This window comes from Accipiter gentilis, chromosome 33 (genome assembly GCF_929443795.1).
Source record: "Accipiter gentilis chromosome 33, bAccGen1.1, whole genome shotgun sequence".
Classification (NCBI taxonomy): Eukaryota; Metazoa; Chordata; class Aves; order Accipitriformes; family Accipitridae; genus Astur; species Astur gentilis.
The window spans coordinates 8252427-8273816 of NC_064912.1; the positions used below are offsets into that span (position 1 = coordinate 8252427).

General features: G+C 37.7%; 1 long non-coding RNA gene across 5 annotated transcripts; it reads left to right on the forward strand.

Moving 5' to 3' along the window:
- Window positions 1-111: 111 nt before the first annotated feature.
- LOC126053356 (uncharacterized) lies at window positions 112-20689 on the forward strand. Of its 5 annotated transcripts, XR_007510346.1 has the most exons (7): window positions 112-598; window positions 675-810; window positions 1457-1626; window positions 5453-5551; window positions 15850-15978; window positions 16108-16282; window positions 18981-20689. It is a non-coding gene; the product is annotated as an uncharacterized LOC126053356 (long non-coding RNA). The 5 variants fall into 5 exon arrangements; XR_007510343.1 differs by having other exon boundaries at window positions 675-1626; XR_007510345.1 differs by having other exon boundaries at window positions 678-1626.
- Window positions 20690-21390: the final 701 nt, after the last annotated feature.

Below are 21390 nucleotides of genomic sequence, written 5' to 3' on the forward strand. Positions count from 1 at the left end.
CGACGGCGCTGGGCTTACTGCGCATGCTCCGGGCTGGCGCGGGGGCCAGCGCCTCCTCCCGCCTTGCGCGCGGGCCGGCGCGCATGCGCCCTGCGCGGCCGCCGCCGCCGCCGTCTGCGAGGGGTGCGTGAGGCGGGGGCGACCGCGAGGGCCGGCGTCGGGCACCGCGCCCTCCGCCGTCTCGGAAGGGACGCGGAGCGAGGCGGCGGGCGTGAGCGGCCCTCGGTTCTGGGAGCGCAGCCTGGACGCTGCCCTGCGGCGTGCGGCCTCTTCCGTTCCCCTGCACCGGCACGGCCCGAGGTGTTCTCCGTCACTCGCCTGGGACGAGCGTTCGCGGAGCTGGGAACTCGTCCTGTCTGTTGGCTCTTTATAGTGGGACTCGGGAAAGACGTTTATGAAAGCTCTTTTGCCAAATCGTAAAGCGTGAATAAGCGGGAGGCTTAAGGGATGTCATCGCTTTCTCAGCCACGGCAGTGGCGGGTCTCGCCGGTGGCAGGTGAAGGCGGGAACACCTTCCTTTGTGGCAGGCAGCACGCACCGCTTCTGCCGGCACAGAGGGAATCGCTGAGTTACGGATCTCTTGAATGCTGTCTCAGATGTGAGGGGTTGGGGTTTTCCCCTCTCTTACAGTGGACATAACTGATGTTCTAATACTACTATTTCCTTTTTTCCAGTAGCATTAGCGATGGCAGTGTCAGTAGTGCAGCTGACCAGTCCCCACAAATAATGTGATAAGAAAAACATTTGAGACGCTGATGTGGCCTGCGTGGTAGAACTTTGTATAAAGAAAAGCTTTACGAGTTTTAACAAGTGTAGTATACAAATTATACTACCGTTAATTGAGACTGAAAGGAATACAGCCAATTAGTAGTTTATCGGGTGAAGTTACACTGATAGAAGGTTCCCTGACCTGGTGAAGCATGCCTCTGTTAAACATTGTTCTAGTCTAATCGCTGGGGTGGGACTGTAAGAATAAATTGTTGAAGCTCTGCCTAGAGGCTTTTCCTAGCTCTAAAGGGTGAATTACCTTCAGTTGATCTCGGTCATGTCGATTCTTGAGACTAAGTGTGACAATTCAGCAGTAGCAGTCAGATATTAAACACCTAATGCTTAAGCGTATAGAATGCAATTTAAAAGTCCTGTAGGACTCAATGCAAAATTGGGCTTTTGGTTACTGCAAGAACTAAAGGGAGGCAAGAGAAAACAAAAAGAGTAAAAAAACCCACGCCTAGAACAATAATTACACCCATGGATCATAAACTACGAAAGAGGCCATAAAAATGGTAAGAAGGCTTACCCGATTCCAAATTACAAGTATTTGAACACTGAGCAGCTTAAGAAAGCAAGCAGTATGATCATTCTCATCCAGAACAAACCACAGCTGAGGTAAAATCTTTTGGCTGGTAGTAGCAGGATGTGAATGCTAACCCTAGTGGTTAATCCTTTTGATTTATAGGTATCGCATAAATCACGTTGCTGATTTTGCTAAGCCTGCTGTTAGGATTGCCTACATACCAATTACGTTTAGAGAATGGCTTGTTGAGAACTCCACCGATGGGCTGGCTACTTTGGGAATGTTTCAGATGTAATACAGACTGCAAAAAGTGAGCCTGAAAATTGCATCAGGTAAAGTTAAATTACTAAAATTATCTATACAAATACACTACCTAACAAACACTTAGAAAACAAAGATTTTGTGTTAGAATTAAGAGGTTATTGAAAAAACTGTTTGGGTGTGATAACAAATTGTACCCTATAAAGCAGCTTTAGAAGCACAGCTGTGTATAGCTTGGCACTGTGTTAAAGTGGGAGCTGTGGAGTCATGATTTCAATGATGGGTACAAGGTGTGCAGAATACCTTGAGAACGTGGCAAGATAAATAATATAAATGTCTGACCAAGTAAGTTTTTGTGGAAGTAGTATATTTAGCTTTTATAAAAACTAAATTGGAAAAGGGTAATAAGTAATTCCTTGTTTAAATTAATTACATGATATAACAACTACTTGGAGAAAAAGAGTAGTAGTTAAACCATCTTGAACTAACTTGTCATGAGTTAACTGATGAGAATTAATCCTGTTACATAAACTCAATACCTTCCATTTTAAAATATTCCTTGTGGAAGCCTACATAAACCTACCCAATTATTTTTTTCACAATTTCAACTGCTGATGTAGTTATACTGAGATGAAAAATGGAACTTCATTACTGTTGCATGTGAGAGAGCTTAAAATATTTTTTAAAAGGAATGTGGAGATATCGTATTTCTGTATTGAGAAGGCCTTCCCCCTGTATACTGCTAGAACATGGCTAAAGTCAGCTAGAAAATCTTGCAGTTGCTGTCTTGGAGAATAACTCTTCTGCCATCTTAAAAACAGTTTTAAGATGACAGATGTTTCATCGCTATTTGTACTGATGATTTTGAACAAACAAACTAGGTTAATTATTTGACACTAAAAGGAAAAACTTAATGTACTAGATATAGCTAGGAAGTTATAGAGCTTTTCCGTGCTTTGGAGAACAATAGGTGTTCTGTGATAAACTTAGGCACTGTGGTAGACTCGTTAATAAGAAGCATATGTTTTAGTTGATTTTATAAGGCTGACCAAGAACCTAGTGGAAGTTGAATTAAAGGAATTCTATATCCCAAGTTTCAAGCTGAAAAATAGAACAAATAATGTATTATAGGACAGGCTATAGTGAAATCATAATATATATCACTACATTTAAAGTATTTTAGTTTCTGATATGTTTATTTTAAAGTCCCAGGGAAATTTTGTCATCTTTTATTTGTATTTTTGCTATCATAGTCTAAATTTTAGATTTAGAATGCCATATATTTAGGAGAATCTCCTTTAAAAGCTACATTCCTATAAATCTTGAAAGATACAGTCTGAACAACAGTTGTTACCTGTGTCCCATTATTTGCAGGATGCTTTGAAAAACAAGCATGAGCAATTCCTTTTTTCATTACTTTTACCTTAAATCCAGACTAGCTATTGCAACTCTTTTTTTTTTGTAATCAGAAATGGGAATTTCTCAGGTCTTGATGGGATATTTGGCAGTAGAAGTGGTGATGCAGCTTCTCCATCATAAATACTTCCCATGTTCCTACACCTCTGTTGCCTCCAAGTGCTAGAATTTGTGTGGGGGTGTGATGGAGTCAGGAATTGACACAGGAGAAAAGCAGTGGTAGTGTTTTAGCTGAAAGACTCCCTGATCTGGTTCACCTTGCAGCCATACAAACAGCTGCGTTGGCAACAGCAAAATGCACTTTGAACAGTGTCCTGAAATGGTTATCACTCAAGTAGACAAAGATCTCAGAAGAAAATACATGAGAAAAATAAACTGAGTTACACAGCACCGTGACAGAAGTTGCAGTGTTAAGTATCAAGATGAAAACAGAAGAAACCAAGACCATCTTATTTAACTAGGCACATTACAAAGGACTAAAACTTGCTATTTATAAGCACTGCAGTTGTAATCCCTCATGTTATCCTGCAGACAGCGCTAAACTTCATTCATATTGATGTCAGAACATTTGCTGAATGGGAGACTGACATGCTAAAGACATGCTTGATGGCTGCTGTTTCAACACATTGGTTAGAGCAATAGGTTTGTTGATTAAGGCTAGCCTAAGGGAAAATGAAAAGCTGACATGAGCAGCTTTATTCCCTGTTAAGCAAATTAAATGTGGATTATTCTCTTTAAAAAAAGACAAAAATTCTGTAAGATTGTCACTGTTACTAAGTAATAGCTATGTCTTTCATCCTGATGCTTTTTACCATTCTATCATGTCTGTCTATATACTTATTAGCTTCAGGTGAACGACAATAGTTAATGATTTTATAATGATTTTCTGACTGAAATTCGTTAGGGTAGTAGAGTTTTTAACCCATTAGTTAGTTATTCAAGGAAGTGTTTAAACTGAAGAACTGAGTCCTGCATTCCAAGAACACCCAAACTGCACTCCAAGATTCAGTCACTGAAATATACCCTTGCTGCTCTGCCACTGGTTCATCATATCTTCCAGGCTTGCTATGTTTGTGTCTGTTTTCAGATTTGGCCAAGTTACAGCCTGAAAAACATGCAATCATAGATTTTTTTAAAATAGTAGTTATTAAGGCAGAAGAAAATACATATTCTATCCTTTCCACTGCTTTACAAGTAGATGTGTTCCTTGTTGTTAATCTTAAATTATGATAATATCATAAGATTTATGATTGAGTAGTTAATTTTAAAAAATGCCTCATGAACTCCCTTGTTTAAGTAAAGTGATTTTCTGAGCTAAGGAAGAGTTGGCACTTACAGAAAATGGAAATTAAGGCATTTATGCAGCTGCCTTTTTCAAAAACACGGCCAGCTTTTTAAACATTTTTTTTCCCACAATAAGCTTATAAAGCAAAACAAGCAAAGGGACTTCTCTTGAACTCTAAAAAAACTTTTGGAGAGGAAACAAAACAAAACCTGTCTGACTTTTGTAATTCAAATGTTAAAGTAGATTGCTTTGGAACCCATATTTATTATGTGCTCACTGATCAGGAGAATTACATAGCTGTGAATGATACTTTTAGATGAGTGGAAGACAAGTAAGTTTTTTCAGTGTATTCCTTTTTCTGCAGCAACTGAAGTCCTTCATGCAACATTTTCTGACATTAGGATTACAGTTCACTGGAATTTCTGGCATAAATAAGTTATTTATGTGTAGAGATAATTCCAGGAATGCATTCCCTTCAAAATTGTTTTGGTTTTCCTGTTTTGAAAGAGTCCTTGATTCTTTCCCAGACACAGAATTCTATCATGTGTGTATGTATGTATGTATGATGACATTGCTCTCTCTCCTTAAACAGTGTTTATGGAGTATAACTACATATGGAATATATGGTTATTCCAACTCCACGTGTATTTTGGGAAGGAAAAAAAAGTATCTCTCCCAGAATAATTCAAACAGGAAATTTCAAAAAAAGATATTTTTTTAACATCTGTAAAAACACTCAATTTTGGTTGGACATTAATATATGTTTTAACTACTACCAAAGCAAATATTCAACAACAAAGAATGTATACTTAAGTTCTATAAATACTTCACCAAGATAGAGCTTTATACAAAACAAGAGTATGAAATATAGAACTCCTTCAGTGAAAGCATGCTCAGGAGTATTGACCTGAATTAACCAGGCTGAAACAGTTAAGCCATATTATATCTTTATGAGAAGAGAAACCTGCAGAATTAAACTGAACTAAACTAGATTATAAACAATTCCCTTCCAAAGGCAAGTGACTTAACCAAAATAATGCCCTTTATTTTAAATAATCATGTGTAGATTGAATATAGTTTAATGTAATCCATTCTAAAAGTCAGTTTGCAGTTGGTGGGTTTTTTGCTTGTTTTTCCAGGGTGCCCACACTATTATTCTATTTTCTGCCACTACTTGACATCCCTCTTTTGCTTAGGATACCCAGAGAGGAGTGGGCATTGCTCTGACCAAAATAGGAAGACCTGTTGCACATTTTTGTAGCTGGCCAGCACCTGAAGGAGGACTCCCACCAAAGGTATTGGCAATATTAGGTTTTGTTTCGGCTTTTTTGTTGGTAGTGATGGATTTTTAAAATCTCCATGATAAAACATTGAGTACTGCATGCAAGTATGCTCTCTGTGGTATTTTATCTGTTCTGTCATGTGCATACCATGCTGTTGAAAACCCCAACTCACTGCATTACTGAAACAGCAAAAGTTTTTCCTTTTTAAATGCTGATGAAATTGTACTCCTAGATTACGTTACTCAATCAAAGATGGATTTTGCCTTCCAGAGTAGCGGAGTGGTGGTCCGCCAGACCAGCAGGGAGCGCAAGTCCCGCTCTGGCCCCTCCTGGGGGTGGCCAGGCCCCAGTGGGGGCTGAATCCCAGGGGGTAGCTACCAGGTGGTATCTGACCTGAATCCACAAAAAGTAGAAAGATAACAATTCTTTTAGGTTGAAAGGCTCAAAATTGGAAAGGACTTCTTGAATTTAAAAAAAAGTCAAGCAATTTTTGTGCAATATTTTAGCACACAGAAAACAAATGTATTAAGTGGGGCTAGTTGAAATTTGTTAATGCCAGCCACCATCATAAGTATTAGCTTCAGGCCTCTGAGTTGCCTCAGAGGATAATGGTGAGTAAAATGTGTGACAAAGTTACAGATGACTGGTCTAATGAGGATGTGAACAGAAAAGATAACCATTTTTTCAAAATGGGTGACCTGAGATCTGTTGTTAGCCAGGAAAAAAAAAGGTGGGGAGGAAAGGGCCAGTCTGTGTTTTTAACCTTCTCTTAAGAGTAGTAAGAGTTACAGTCGGCAGGTGGGACATGGATCTAGAGGTTTTTTCCCCAGCTAGCTTTACTCCCCAAGGTATCCAAATGACTCATACCTCTTAGTATGTTTGGAAACAAATCAAAATGCACCACTTTGCTTTGGCAGGGGGAAGAAAAAGGAACAAAAAAGAGACATGCTTCTTAGGCTGTCAGTGGTATTACAGTTTAGACTGTCTCCTGATGTTGTCATACACATTTAAACAGGAAGAGTGGCAAAACTGGAACCATGTGAAGCTATACCTGAAAGTGCCCCTACAGCAATGACCCAAACCCACTCTTCATGCGCACTGTCCCAAAAATGCAGTAGTTAAATTTTTAATCGTTACAATCAAGGTGCCTAGCTAAGATATCTTTCCTAAGTGTTAGTTGTCCAAAGTATGTAAAGATATGCAAATAACACTTGTTTCTGGACTAGAAAATTCAAGACTCATTTGCAGAGCCACACAGAGAGCTTTGAAAATGTGACTTAAAAATTATATGGAAGGTGTAGGGCATTTGGATTAATTCAGACAAGAAATACTAGGAGTACATAAATTTGAGAGACTGATACAAATAAAAGTTATGCTCTGTAAGCTCTCAGTAGATTAACTTCAGTTTTCCATCTTACTGGGCCATGACACTGCATACCCTTAAGATCTCTAAATCTTTTAAGGTGCTTTACCATTTTCTTAAGAGAGTCACACATTTGTAAAAATGTCTTATGATCAGACAAATATATCTGTCTGGACATAAAGGCTGTATTTCAGTAGGAATCATATACATTGCTTCAATTCTTGATTTAACGATATCTGGTCTATTCCGGCTGATTATAGGTAATTTTGGCCAGGGTAATGAGCTGTCAGAAGCTCAGATAGTTCTGTGGGCAGTTCTTACAGCACCTCACTTCACGTTCAGTGAGCTAAGAACACTTTCTGAGAGTGCAGAATATACCTTGAAAAATGAGGTACTGATTTATATTTATCAATATACTTTAGGGATTCAAGGAAAGCGTATCATGAAGGTATTAATTTGTCAACTCTCTTCTTTCTGAGAAGCTTTTAATTTTCGTTTTGTTAACATTATGTTACTCTTTACAGTTTCCCTAAAGAAAAGAATATCAGAACTTTTTCTACCCTTTAGAAATAATCTTTTTCTTAGTGTATATTGTGGTTAAGAAGGTTTAAATGTAGCAATCCATGCCCGCTTAATTTATTAGATTATTTTATTCTGTTCCATTTTCTCTATACTGTTGTCTTATTCATTTGTATGTTATAAACAGGCATTGGAGATTAAGATGAGGAATATTACACCTATTTTCTGACCTATTTGCTAATATAATATTTACATCACTGTTGTAACTAGGTAAGCCATTATCATGAGCTTCAGCTGTTTACATCAGGTCTTAATTTTATAATTTTCTTTTCTGTAACTATGGCTACGCTGATTAATTTAACAATGTAAGGTGTGTCTGATTCCTTCCTTTGGAAGACAGAGAATGTCACTGCCTCCACTGTTAGCATGAATCTCAGGAAGTGTTTTATTCAAGGTATAATGCTTTGTAGCTGTACATTTTTGTTAGATTCAATATCTTGATTTTTTACCCCAGTAGTCCTGTCCTTATTTGCTTGGCTTTATATTTAGAGGTTAACTACAACAAATATTTAATGCTAGAGAACTCTAGTGTAACTGAAAAGGTGGAATATGGGTAAAGTGAATTGATCTCTTTTCTATTGCAGGTTATATATGAGGTTTAAATTTGCCCATAAAGAAGATGGGGGAGGCGAAAACAGTGGTTTATAATCTAACACCGTTAAAGAATTGTGCTTTAGCAAATAACACAGGCAGAACTGAAGAATACCTTTCTACACAGGGAGAGTTCCCTGCCTGAATAGCAAAACCCCACCTTTTTTCTTAGCTTTGCCAAGATCTAGAAGGTCTCAATCTCACCGTAATGTAAGAGCCAAACTAGTGTGACTTCTAGGAGAGTACATTTAGTAAAATTTGTCCAAGAGAGCCCAGGGAGTGAGGTGTATGCTGACTTTGCTGTCTTTGCACATACTCATGCTACCTTAGCAAGTAGACTAGTCCAAAAGAAGCCCATTTGTAGAGCAAAAGTTGTGTGGACGTCAAATGCTCAGCACCAATGCACATTTCAGGGGTTTTAATTTGGAATAGCTTTAGTCTGAACACATTGGTTGAATGTAGTGGTTGGAGCCACCTTCCCAGAGGAATCCAGGTCACGTGCTCTGAGACAACTATAAAATGAACCAAAGCATGGTACATGGAGACAATCAATTTGGCTCACTTGTGAGCCAAACTAAAATGCTAACACACACACACACACACACTTTGCCAGTTAGATTGTTCTTAGGAGGAATAATCTCTCTGAAGAAAGTTTTGCCGGAGACCTTTGCATAAACAAGCAGGGATCAAGCCAGATTTTCTCTTTTGCAGTCAGGTATCCTAATCACAAGCTAGTGTCACCGGTGTATGTTCCTTTCTCTGTCACTAAAGAGATACTCTACTTCTTTTCACAATTTCAACAGAAAGAGTAGAGGCAGTAGTTGCTTCCAAATCTCTTTAAGCTGGCAATCAGATTATCCTCTTCGTAGGTGAGCTAAGTAGGTTAAATATCTTCAAAGCCTCTAAACTCTATCTCTCATATCCTGAAAGCTATTAACACATCGGCACTATCTGCTTCCCTGCAGTCCTAGGTCAAAATGGCTAAATGTTATGCCTCTGCCTTGCTTAATCATATCCATGTGGCTAAAATAGAAAGTCCCCAATCATCATATTGGCTCTTATGAATTCTTAATTCTCTCCATATACTATGGAGGAAGCTCAGGCCTTTCACACAGAGAACCAGCCACCACAATGCTCAGTTATAGACCAATAACTTAATTCCTGCAGACAGTATAAGCAGATATTCATCAGCTGATCTTAACTGTCATCCTTATTCTGAAAGGTCAAGCAGTCATCCAAAACTTGGGTTTATAAGCACTAGTAAAAATGGCAAAGTATTTTCAAGCTGAGTATAAAAACATACTTAAGGAATTCTTCAGGTTTACCTCTGACACGTTCCCAAGAATTGGGAGTTTCAAGTCCTTAACAGTAGTGTTCACTTTTTGCTTTATATCATTCTACTTCATGTTGGAGAACATACTGAAAAACAAAATCATTTTAATACTGTGTCTCCTAAAACATAGTAAAACAAAAGCCACATTACAAACCCAACAATTTTACATATATACTGAAAAACTCTGACTGAATTTAAATAAAGCTTTAAATAAGGAGTAGCCAGAGTTGACTAGGTTCTTTCAAAGAAAATACTTTTGACAGAAAAACAAAGGAGAATGAAATTGGCTGATGCATTCAATCTAGCTTATTTCTGGTTTTATATTGCTGAACATCAAACTAACGAGAGGGGTTTTTTGTTTTCTTTACAATCATTACTGAAATACAGGATTCAAAATACAACTTCTTCAGAGGGCAGGGGAGAGAAGAGTCTTCCCACCCTCCCAAAACACACACACACGCTTTTCCAGATAAAATTTGCATGTCAAATTTGCCTTTTATTCCTTCCTGGCAATCTTCATTTCAATTCTTGACTTTTCTTGAGCAACAAACTGTTTTAAAATACAAAAAGGATAAATAAATACAGCAATTTCTTTTTTTTTAAATTGCATTAATTACTGGTAAGTAATGCTGCTGTGTATTAAGAATTATAAATGGATACGGGAATGTTTTGGCAATGTGTAGATCAGTCATCATCAACAGTCATTAAGTGATCTAGCAAGCAAGTGAAACTTTAAAAATGTGTTAAAACTAGGTCCTATAAACTTGAACATTTTCCTTTCAGTTTTCTTTTCTGTAGAGAAGCAGATTCTTTGAAATTAGAAAAAAAAACCAGAATACTTCATAATTGAGATTCTATCAAAAGAGAAATATTTTAGAACAGTATTTTAATTGTTGTTTGTCAAACTAGAAGGATTAGCATTTTAAGGAAATCATAGAAGTAGAGCAGAAAAGCATGAGAATGCTTTGGATGGGGCTTTGAGCAACCTGATCTAGTGGCAGGTGTCCCTGCCCATGGCAGAGGGGTTGAATTAGATGATCTTCAAGGTTCCTTCCAAACCAAACCCGTCTATGATCCTATGAATGCTGCCATAGACACCCTAAGAAATTATTTTCTTTGAAGTATCATACATGCCATCCATCTGTCCAGCATCTTGGTATTCAAGCCAGTATGACTCTAAAATTATAAAATCTCAGAAATTTAATTGATTTACCACTGAAGTTGCTATATAAACAACACAATCATTGGAAGTTAGTGATTCCACAGGGAATTATTCTGAAGAAATTAATATGTGGAAAAATAAGGTTAGTGCATTTTCTTCTTATCTGACAGTGTCAGTATTCCCCAGTATGCATACTGCTCAAGAATTCTGGGAAGCAAGTGTAAACTACTGTGCTACTGCTGCCTAATTTAGTAGTGCTGACATAACTGTAGCTGTGAGCTGTATTGTAAGCATCTAGGTATATACGAATTAATCCTATAAATATAGGGAATTTCAGAAGTGATAAGAGTTCCATGACAGTGGACTTAACACAATATACTTAGTTGCACAGAGTTCTAATTCTGAAGTATGGAAGAGAATCGAGAAGAACAGGCAGTTTACAGTGGCCATTACAAATAATGGCACTGATGGAGCAGCAAGACCTTTCAAAACAATCTTAGTCCACATGGGTATTATGAGGCAGGATATAGGATACATGAAGTAATGGAGGAATGTTTTTAGGAAACAATTGCAATTGCAACAGAATTGCACTGCCATTAACATAGAAGTTGCTACAACAGGCAGAGTCCTGCTGTTTCTCATACCTTTGCGCTCATCCACTTTTTGTTTATTTCATGCTCTTTTAATCTGTTTTATAAATCCAGGTTTGTGTTTCTAACCACTTGTGCTTCTAAAAAATTTGAGTTCTGAGCTGGTATGCTGTAAGACTCAAAACAAACCTTAGATGGTTGGGTTTTTAACTTGAATGCTGTGCTCTAAAATGTGGCACCCCACCCATTGGCTGTATACAAAAGGAGGTTTTAAATTGACAGGAGAGTTAACATTCTTCCAAACCTCAGTCTGGAGCATGTATAATTATGTTAAGTCATTGTTAGAAGCTATTTTAAAAGGAAATGTTGCCTGCCTTCTGAGGTTTTTCTGTATACATGTAGTTTGGGCATGTCAGCCTTTCTTTAAAACTACAGCATTATTATTCTTGATAGAATAAGCAGCACTAGCATACTTCAAAGCACAGAAAATAAGACAAGCAGCTAGGCTTTTCCAAGTTTGTATCTCCACCTTGCCACTGACTTTGTATACAGCTTCAGTTATCCTGTGTCTCATTATTTAAATTTGTAAAATTGAGCTTTGAGTTTTTAAACCTATGTAGCTGTTGCAGTGATTATTTGTTACCTAAAAATGTACTTTCTTTTGTAAACTGCTCAATCTCAGGTATTAGATAGTTTTATACATTTTTCTTTGTTATCTTTTAGAAATAGTAGAAATGTACTGGTCTAACTGAGGGCAGAACCTAGCTTGTAGTAAATATTGTTTACACTTTATTTATATTTTCTCAAGAGTAAAGTTTCTCTGGCTGTCAGTTGAAACATTTTAGTATTGAACTTATTCCCATTCCTTCCTTTTCTCAAAGGCTCTCCCAAATTATCACCTCTAACAAATATTTTAATGAATAAACCACCTTTTTCTTGCTGAGAAAAAAGGTTATCTTTATTAAATTTTATTTTTACTATAAAAATATGATCCTCAAATGTGCATAGTCCCATCTTACTGTAAGTCAACTGGTTTTAAATAAACCCTCCCCTAACTAGGCTGTCCTATCTCTACTTCTGGTGCCTACTCTTAATTCAACTTTTTTCCAGCCACAGGGCCCTTACAAGACATTCTTCTGTTAACAGAACAGGAAGTTCCTTATCTTCTAAAATTGTGTGACTCCAAATTTAATTATATGCTTTAAGCAAATAGAAAATATGTCTTGCTCAAAGAGAAATTACTTGGGCTGGTACAAGAAATTTCAGGGCCTATGGCATAGAAGGCAGATAAGATGATCTGACCTTCAGCTCTTTGAATAAATGACAAGTGACTTCAGAAGCTGAAGAAGAAAAGATGATGGGCAGAGGCCAAAACAAAAGGATGAAGAACAAAATTCAAAGACCAAAAAAAAAATTCAAAGAAGCAGTCTACCAGTAAGCAGTTACACTTACTGGTGACCTTTCTCTAAGGGACTGTGCTGCTCAGTGTTCTCACAAATGTTCCTAAGTCCAGTATTTCAAGTAAAATTAGGACAGCTGCAGCTCCTCCTCTTCCTTCAACTTGCAGTCATAATGATCATAAAAGGACCCACCTAATTCCAGTCCTTCCAGTTGTGGGGTAATCAGCTAATTATGGAGATTACAGAAAACTGAAGGGGGGGATGCAATATATGTGCTATGGTACAAAATATTTCTTTCTTTCTATGAAAGAAAGTGATCCTTTAGTGCTTATATTATTTAGTGCTTGCTTTCTGTCCAAAGGAAGTTGCATTCCCTTCCCTAGGATCAAGGATGAAGTCATTACAGAGAATTAACTACTTTGCTTTACATTTTAATTCTACTTCATTGCCTGCATATGCAAAACACCTTTGCATGCATCTGTAGGCAAACTATTTGTTGCTTCAACAAAAATTAATAAATGAAAAATACTACTTGATTGGAAGTGAAGATAATGAACCTTCAGCAACATCTCAACACACTATTATCTTTGAACATCCATGGATTTGAGAGTGATGTACAGTATTGACTTTTGCTTATTAAAATAAATACAGATATTTTCTTTGGTGGCTATCAGAAAGAACAAATCTAAACAAAAATTCAGTATAGTATTTTACAGGATAAGTATTAATTAGAATTGCTTATGTAATTAAGTTTGGCTATGGCTCCCCTTGACCGTCCATTCTAAATACGACTTGGACACAAGCAAAGATTATCTGTTCCTGGCAAATCCTTCCTAGGGATTACATGCTGCATAAACTAATAAGGGTTTATCTTTTCTTCTTTCTGAGAAAGGAAATAACTAGAGCAACATTAAAACATTAATGTGGCATTAAAGAATTCCAAACAGAATTAGGAAATTAAAAGGTTAGGATTCTCACAGTAGTATCAAATTACCATTAAGTATGCAGATCTTGCGTGCAGACCACATAAAATTCAGAATACTCTGTGTATGCAGTACTGTTCTGCTCTGTGAAGTAAAAATGTCAAGTATGTATAAGCTGTTTATTTTAAAAGATAATCTGAATATGGTCGGCATAAAATTTTGTATGCAGCACCATATTATTGCTGGTTTTGGGGGTGCCATAGTCACAAAACAAAGCTAGACAAAATTTCTACCATTCAACATAAATTAAAATATTTATGGTAAAGTAATGGAGACACAATTAGAATGTGCTAAGTTTTACACCATAAAAAGGTAAAAATGTATTTAGTACTTGCCATCTGAAGGAGTTTCATAATCACTGTAAAATGGCTGTTTGGGAGTGTCTGTTTATTTCTGCAAACTTTGAAAGGCTAATCAGTGAAAGCTACAACATAAATCTGAAACTAGGAAGTTACCAAAATAGGCCTCAGAGGAATGAACTACTTTTTTACTAGTTACCTTTTAACTGCTGGTTCTTGAGATCACCTGTAACTTGATGCTATGTATATTTTAGGGTAAGTGCCTTAAAGAATTTAAATCCATTTAGCAAGATTCACACCTCTAATAGTTGAAAAGAAAACTTTTTTCTAAAGGTTTACTATGACTGATTCCTTGCTCCCGTTTTTCCTTGCTATCTTGCACATCCTGATGCCAGTTCACAAGGCCTATTACACACAGTATAGCAAACTCCTTTGTTCTGTATAGTAAATGAAAAGAGAATGATGGTTCCGTGACTGCTAGTACAAATGGGGTAGTTCATGGCATTTGATGTATTAATTTTATGATGGCATCTCATATGCACTTAAGATTTTCTTCTCCTTTATACATAGGAACAAGATTCTTCATACATGTTATTTTAAAGCGTACAGCCCCTCTATGTGTTTAGGATGGTATGAACTTTATTAGGTATGGGACCTGTAGACAAGAGTTTTTCTAGATGGCTTTCTATGAAATTCAGTAAATGAAGTATCACCATTAGAAATTTGTTTTATTTTAAACCAAGGAAGCAATTTATGTATTTGGATCAGGTCATCTTCCTTGTATTAAAACCAAAAAGAACAACCAAGGCTTAAGACTGCCAAACTCACTGGTGTCCTAGTTTGCAATTTGTACAGTGGAAATTATGCAACATTTCTATATGTCTTTGAAGATTCCGTGAACTCTCTAAGAGTTAAGTATCATCTTCCCTGAGCACTGTCATATTTACAAGGTACTGGGATTTCACTTCAGCAGCTACCTTCAGACTCAACTGTTTTCTTAGCTTTTTTCTGACCATGAGTCTACAAGTCTGCTTGTAAGTGTCCTAAACATGTCTTCTCTGTTCATAACTGATCACTCTTAAGGAAATATAAAGCCTACAGAATCATAAACTCTTTCTTAGTTTCCGGAAAAAGTATTCTTAAGCCAATAATTGATACTACAAAGAAGCATAAGCTTAAGTGTTTATAATTGCAGGTTAAATAAATTGTTCTAAATTGTTTATATTATATAGTACATGGCATTTGTTGCCTTCCAAATGCAGTGGAAAATAGGCCTACATAGAAAACTTAATAATACGTTTGTCATGATGGCCCAGATTTGTGAATGCATTTAAACTCTTACCTTCTATTGAGATGAGAGTCCTCGCTTCTCACTGGAAATCAAAACAGCTGCTAGTGGCTAAACAATAGCAGCTAAGCAAACATTTTACTGAACATAGTTGTGCACTTTATGCATATTCCTCAGCAAATGATTATTACATTTTTTGAGTGATTTGGAAGTGTCTGGTTTATTTCAGGTATAGCAAATCATGATGTTAGTGGTGACAGTTCTCTGGTTCAATTACTCCTCATCCCAACCACACTGCAAATGCAGAGAGTAAACATGGGAGACAATCCAACGGCAAATAAAGATATCCAGAGCCTGCTTGACAAGTGACACATACTCAGTTCTTCAGCACTACTGAGCCCCTTTTTGATCCCATGTGTCTTAAGATACCAGATTTCTGGTATTCATTTATTTGCTACTCATAAGTTCCCTAGCTAATCCCAACGTTCCCCATGCCTCAGTACTTCCAGGGTTTTTTTTGTCTCTTAACAATACATTCAGTAACTTCCCAGTTCCCAAAGCAGGCTGGATGGCATTATTATCTATCTAAAGATAGATAGGTCTTGTGCTGATTAGCCTGAAACAGACAAGGGCTACATTCTACTCACGTTTCCTTTGATGGGCACATAACTTGGGGGGGTTATCCTCTGCCAACTGTCCAATTGCCATAAAACTCTTCACAGCTGAGGAAGCAGACATCACGAACAAAAAGGTCATGAAAGCAAGCTGTAATACAAGCAGACCAGACCAACAGGGCATTGTACCATTGACAGGATGAAGAACAAAACAATAAGAGGTGAACAAATAAACAGGTAAGAAAAATCTGCATTTTATTTTTAAGCAATTTAAAACATTTAGAGACAACAAAGAGCCAGTAGATGTACTAAAAGGAAAAGTTACACAAAATCATAATATGTGCATTTCTGTCTCTTCCCTCTTAGTGGAACGTAGTCTGCACAGTCTCTATAAATCCATGTTCTAGCTTCACCTTGAATACTGCATACAATTCTGCAGCTTCCCCCCCATCTCAGTGAAAATAGAACTGGAAGAAGATTCAGAAATGGTCAACAAGGACAAAGGCATAGAAATGCAATGTCAGAACAGTGAGTTAAAATGGTAGGAAAGTAGTTGTTAATGAAAAGGGCACTGCTTCTGTTTATGACAGAGCTGTCTTATAGATAATAAAAGTAGGCAAACAAGGTCTCAACTCTCTTCTAATTTAGTACAGATGATTTCCCCTGTGCATTTGCGTAGCTTAGTTGGTGATACATGGGAAAAATAATCATCAATGAATTTGTTATTGCAGTAGAACAGGCCTACTGCCTTCCCTGCCTGCAGGGCATAGTTTCATTAAAACCTTTAGGCAAAAGAAAAAGTGGTATTGGAGTCTCTTTCCCTGGCAGGGTGGAACTGCTAGTTTGAAGCTATCTGCTATCACATCACAAAATCATAAACTCACGTAGGTGGTAAGGGACTTCTGCAAGTCTGCAGCCCAACTTTCTGCTCAAGGCAGGTTCCATTAAAGCAGGTTGCTTTGGGCCATGTCCAGCTGAGCTATGACTATCTGCAAGGATGGAGTTTCCGTAGCGTCTCTGGGCAAGCTGTTGCAGTACTTGACGATCCTTCGTAGGGGGGAAAAAAAAAAAAAGAAAAAAAAAAAGTTGTTTCCTATATTGAATTTCTCATGTTGTGACTTGTGCTCATTGCCTTTTGTGCACCACTGGGAAGAATCTGGCTCCATCTTTTCTACGTCATTCCATTAGGAAGCAGTAGACAGCAGTACAACCTCCCCTCACCACCATCTTCTTTAAACCTGAGCAAATCCAGCTCTCTCAGCTTCTTCTTGTGTGTCATGAGCTACAGCCCCCTGAACAGTTTGGTGGCCTTCACTAGCCTTGCTTTAGTATATCCATGACTTTCTTAAAATGAGACACAGAGCTCCAGATGTAGTCTCACAAGTGTCAAATAGAGGGGAAGAATCAATTCCCTTCAAACCTACCAGTTATACTCAGCCTAGTATGCAGCTGGACACATTTGCTGCAAGAGCACACTGTTGACTCATTCAAGTTGTCCACCATGACACCCAGCTTCTTTTCTACAAAGCTGCTCTCTATTCAGTCAGTTCCCAACCTGTCCTTCTGCATAGGGTTATGCCAACCCAGATGCAAGGCTTTGTGTTTGCCTTTGCTGAACTTCAGGAGGTCCCCAACAGCTCATTTTTGCAGTCCAACTAGGTCCATCTGAGTAGCAGCCCTGCCCGTCAGTGTATCAAGCACTCCCCTCAATCACCCACAAACTTGCTGAGAGGTCAGTTTATTCCATCATCCTGGTCATTACCTCAGCCTTTTCAAGAATCCAAGTTGTAAACTATATAGAAGAAAGCAAGTCTTAACATCCATCCAGAGAGATGCTAGAGATTTCAAATTTTGTTTTACAAAAATGCAAGAGTTGCATTGCTAAGGCTCTTCTTCTCTAGATATAAAAAGTAGCCCTAGGTTCCACAAGCAGCAGGTCCTGGGTCTTTTTTTGGGTGCAAATGCTGAAATGTAGAACTTGGCTTACAGTGTGTAAGAAATCTACTGGAAGGCAGAGATGACTGTCAAAACTTAAGAGCTAAGCAAGCCAGAAATTATAGAGTCCTTCCCCAGAATCTTCCAGTCTGTGGCTTTGCTCAAGACAGAGCATGTATTTCCATATCATAAAAATGGATAGAGTTGCACCAGTTATATACATGGTACAAGAACATACTTACAATCTTGTTATTTGCCTGGATGATTGTATGCACAGGAAGGACTTTGTACTAGCAGCCATTATACTTAAGGAGCAGAGGGTAGAATCTGGAACAGAACAAAGCCAAAAAAAAGACAGATGAAAAAAGAAAACTGTAGGAGTAATTTAGCTCGTCTGCATACATTATAACTGTAAACCAGTTTCAAGAACATTTATGTAATAACAGCCTTTCCAGCACAAAACTGTCTGTTAAGGGCAGCTACACACTAGCACAGTATTTTTGCAGAATGGACAGAGTAACATTGCTGCCAAAGGGCATATAAAGGACAACGCTACAAACGTGGTCCCCCAAATTCTTTCAGAACATACTATGCTACTCATAGGCTTACTATTACCAAAGACATCACAAGTTATAGTATAAGATGGTATAGTCTTAAAGTCGGATTTTGTTCTGTATGCTAGAAATAGATTTGAGATAATACCAAGTACATTGGAAGATACTATAAAATGGCTTAACAGAATGTTTTCTCATCTTCCACATGGAGCTTGTCTCTCCAAACTACACTTTATAACTCTTGTAATTTTTGGAACAACATCTCCAACAACACGAGCTGAAGAAAACATTGGGGAAGCATTGGTTGTGGAAAGGAACTAAGAGAAGATGGAAGGACATGAAAGAGGAAGGCAGCCAGCCAAACCTCTAAAAATAGGAATAAAGGCACTGAATGTTTCCAAACAAATACTTGAATAAGTGAGGCTGTTTTCTTGGTTTTTTGTTTGTTTGGTTGGTTGGTTGGTTGGGTTTTTTTTTTAATGAAGATAACAATGATAAAGAATTTGATGGTATACTACTTGGACATTCAATATCTGAAGGTACACAGACTTGTAAGGGATGTATTCCAGGCCAAATCTGTGTCCCAATCTGATGTTTAAGAAAATGTGGGGTAACTTAGCGACATTTGCCAAGTATAGCAATCAAGTAAATACAGTCAGTTGACTTACTGCTGGGAAGCAGCTTTTCAATTCTCATTATTCTGATACCTTCACAGTGAGGCATGTGTTTTCTTTCCTTATTTTCCTCCAGATACCAGTGCCACAGAAGAACCCAGTCTGGGACTTAAGCTGGGAAGCAGAACACCAAGGTGCAGTTTCCTAGCTCTGCTACAGCCATCATATAGCACCTTGAGCAAATCACCCTGCCTCCATTTCCATCTCTAACAGTGGGAAAATAATTTATTTCACCATTCTTTAGTAGTCCATTAATTCAGTGGGGCAGCAAATATGTCATATAGCTTAATTGTCACATACTTAATGCAGTAGGATGCTAATTTTGTAGGACTTCGCTTAGATACCTACAGACCCTAGTAATTCTATACTCGTCATCATTACTACAGATCTTTGTAACAGTTAAATGCAGAGTATATATAAATTTGACCAAGGCAGATGGTCAATGCTTTTTCATTTCTCAGTAAAAATAACTGTTCTTACTAAATAAAAAGTGTTAATGGAACCAACTTCTATTACTAGCAAAATACAGCTTTGCAGCTGTTTAGTCAGCTGTAAATATACTGTTACGCTGCTCTCAAAATCACTACCTTCACCTGCTCAAAGGGAAGTGGATAACTTGCTCTTACATTAGCCATATTTTAGACCATTGTAGTGCTTTCCATCAACATTTTAACATTTTGGATTAATGTATTTTATCATCTTCCTGCATGTACAGAATCACAGCCACTGAGAAATGAGGCTTTTACAACTAACTTAACAAGTTTGCCCATAATATTGTTATGCTGTGAGAATGTTCCTCAGTACAACTATGTGTCTCCATTATATTAATCTATTCTTCAGATTTAAAACCAACTTTTATTAAGCAATGATTGAGCACATGCAACCTTGTTTGAGAAAGTATATTTGAAAAGTAAAAGCTTCTCCCTGCCCCTGCATAGCTCCAGTTGACAAAAAGACTGAATTCTTCCGTAAGAAGGAAAATGCCGTTTGTCACATATGACTTACACCAGTTACCAGACACTTCAGATAAAAGAAACACTACAAAAAGCAAATATGACAGGTCTGCACTGCCACATAAGTTTTTATTTAAAAATTTAAAAGGAATTTTAAATCTTATTTTTTAAAAAATCACTATCATTGTAATCCATAGTAACTTCCAATCTGTTACTAGTATATTTTCTTAGCTGTATGCCACGGCAGTTAGCCGGACAACCTTACTCCCCCTCGATAAAAGTATTTTTGTCGATCAGTTTTCTTACCTCCCCACCCCAGTTTCGCTAGATGTTCTCCTTTGAACTTCAACTTGTAGGAAATAGAGCTCCTGGCTTGCATTTCTTACTTCATCACTTCATATAGCTTTTGTCTACTTTCTGATAGAGGCAGCTGTAGTCTGAACATTTCAGTCTCATTTGATTTTTCAATGGTTTTAAGATTACTTTCCTTCCTTCAGAGAAAAACATGTCAACTGCACTAATCCAACATCAAGTGCACTAACACATTGCATCAGTCAGTCTCCTGAAGAACAAACATGAAATGTAATTCATGTTGCTCCCCTGGATACTGTTTTCATTGTCATATCCAATGGTATGCTGGATGGGATACTGTTCAACTGGAAGTTTTACTAAACTGCTGTTGAACACTATTAAAATGTTCTAATAGGTGTGACTTATTGACCGGAAGAGTCGGTAAACAAATGCAGTATAAGTGACAGTATGAAAATAGAGTAGCAGTAATTAGCGATGTGACTCCATGAGTAATAGGAAAATTGCTTTGACCCAGTTGATGGCAGTAGCAACAAAATCTTAAAAATAAATTTTAAAAAATCTGTCATAAATAAATGGGTTTTCTATTATGACTTGTACATGACCAAGACTTCTCAGGGTCATTGACGACGTTTATGGTTGCCACAGATCCTATTTCGCTAGTATTCCAGTCCCTCTCTGTTGGGAAACACAGTGGTAGCTGTGGTCCACTATCCTGGTAAGACCCAAAAAATGGAGATAGAAGGACTAGCTGGCAGCAAATCCTAGCACATTGTATCAGAAGCTACTTGGTATCGATCAGCAGGAACTCACGGTCACACAGCAAGCCTACAACAACTTTTATCTTTTTGCAGAATATAAGCTCTTGAGCTGGAAACCCTGCTTTCTTCTGGTTTGTCAAGTCCGTACCATGATCCCTTCTGCTTGTTCGAGCACCATGCACAGTTTTGACTGGGCTAACGTACCATTTCTGGTGTTCTGCATGTAGTTGCACAAAGGTGTATTAGGTGTACAAAGGCATATTAATATCCTACCTTAAACTGATGCGCTTCCACATTTATCCCACGCTACCCTAATTTCAGTGCCAACACAAACATTTCATAGAGCGTGGATTAATGAGCGCATAACAAAACCGAATCTGATCTGTCTGTGCATGCTTTTTGTCTTTTGGAATCAGACCATGTACGATTTTCTACTTCTGATTGAAGAGGAATGATATAACGC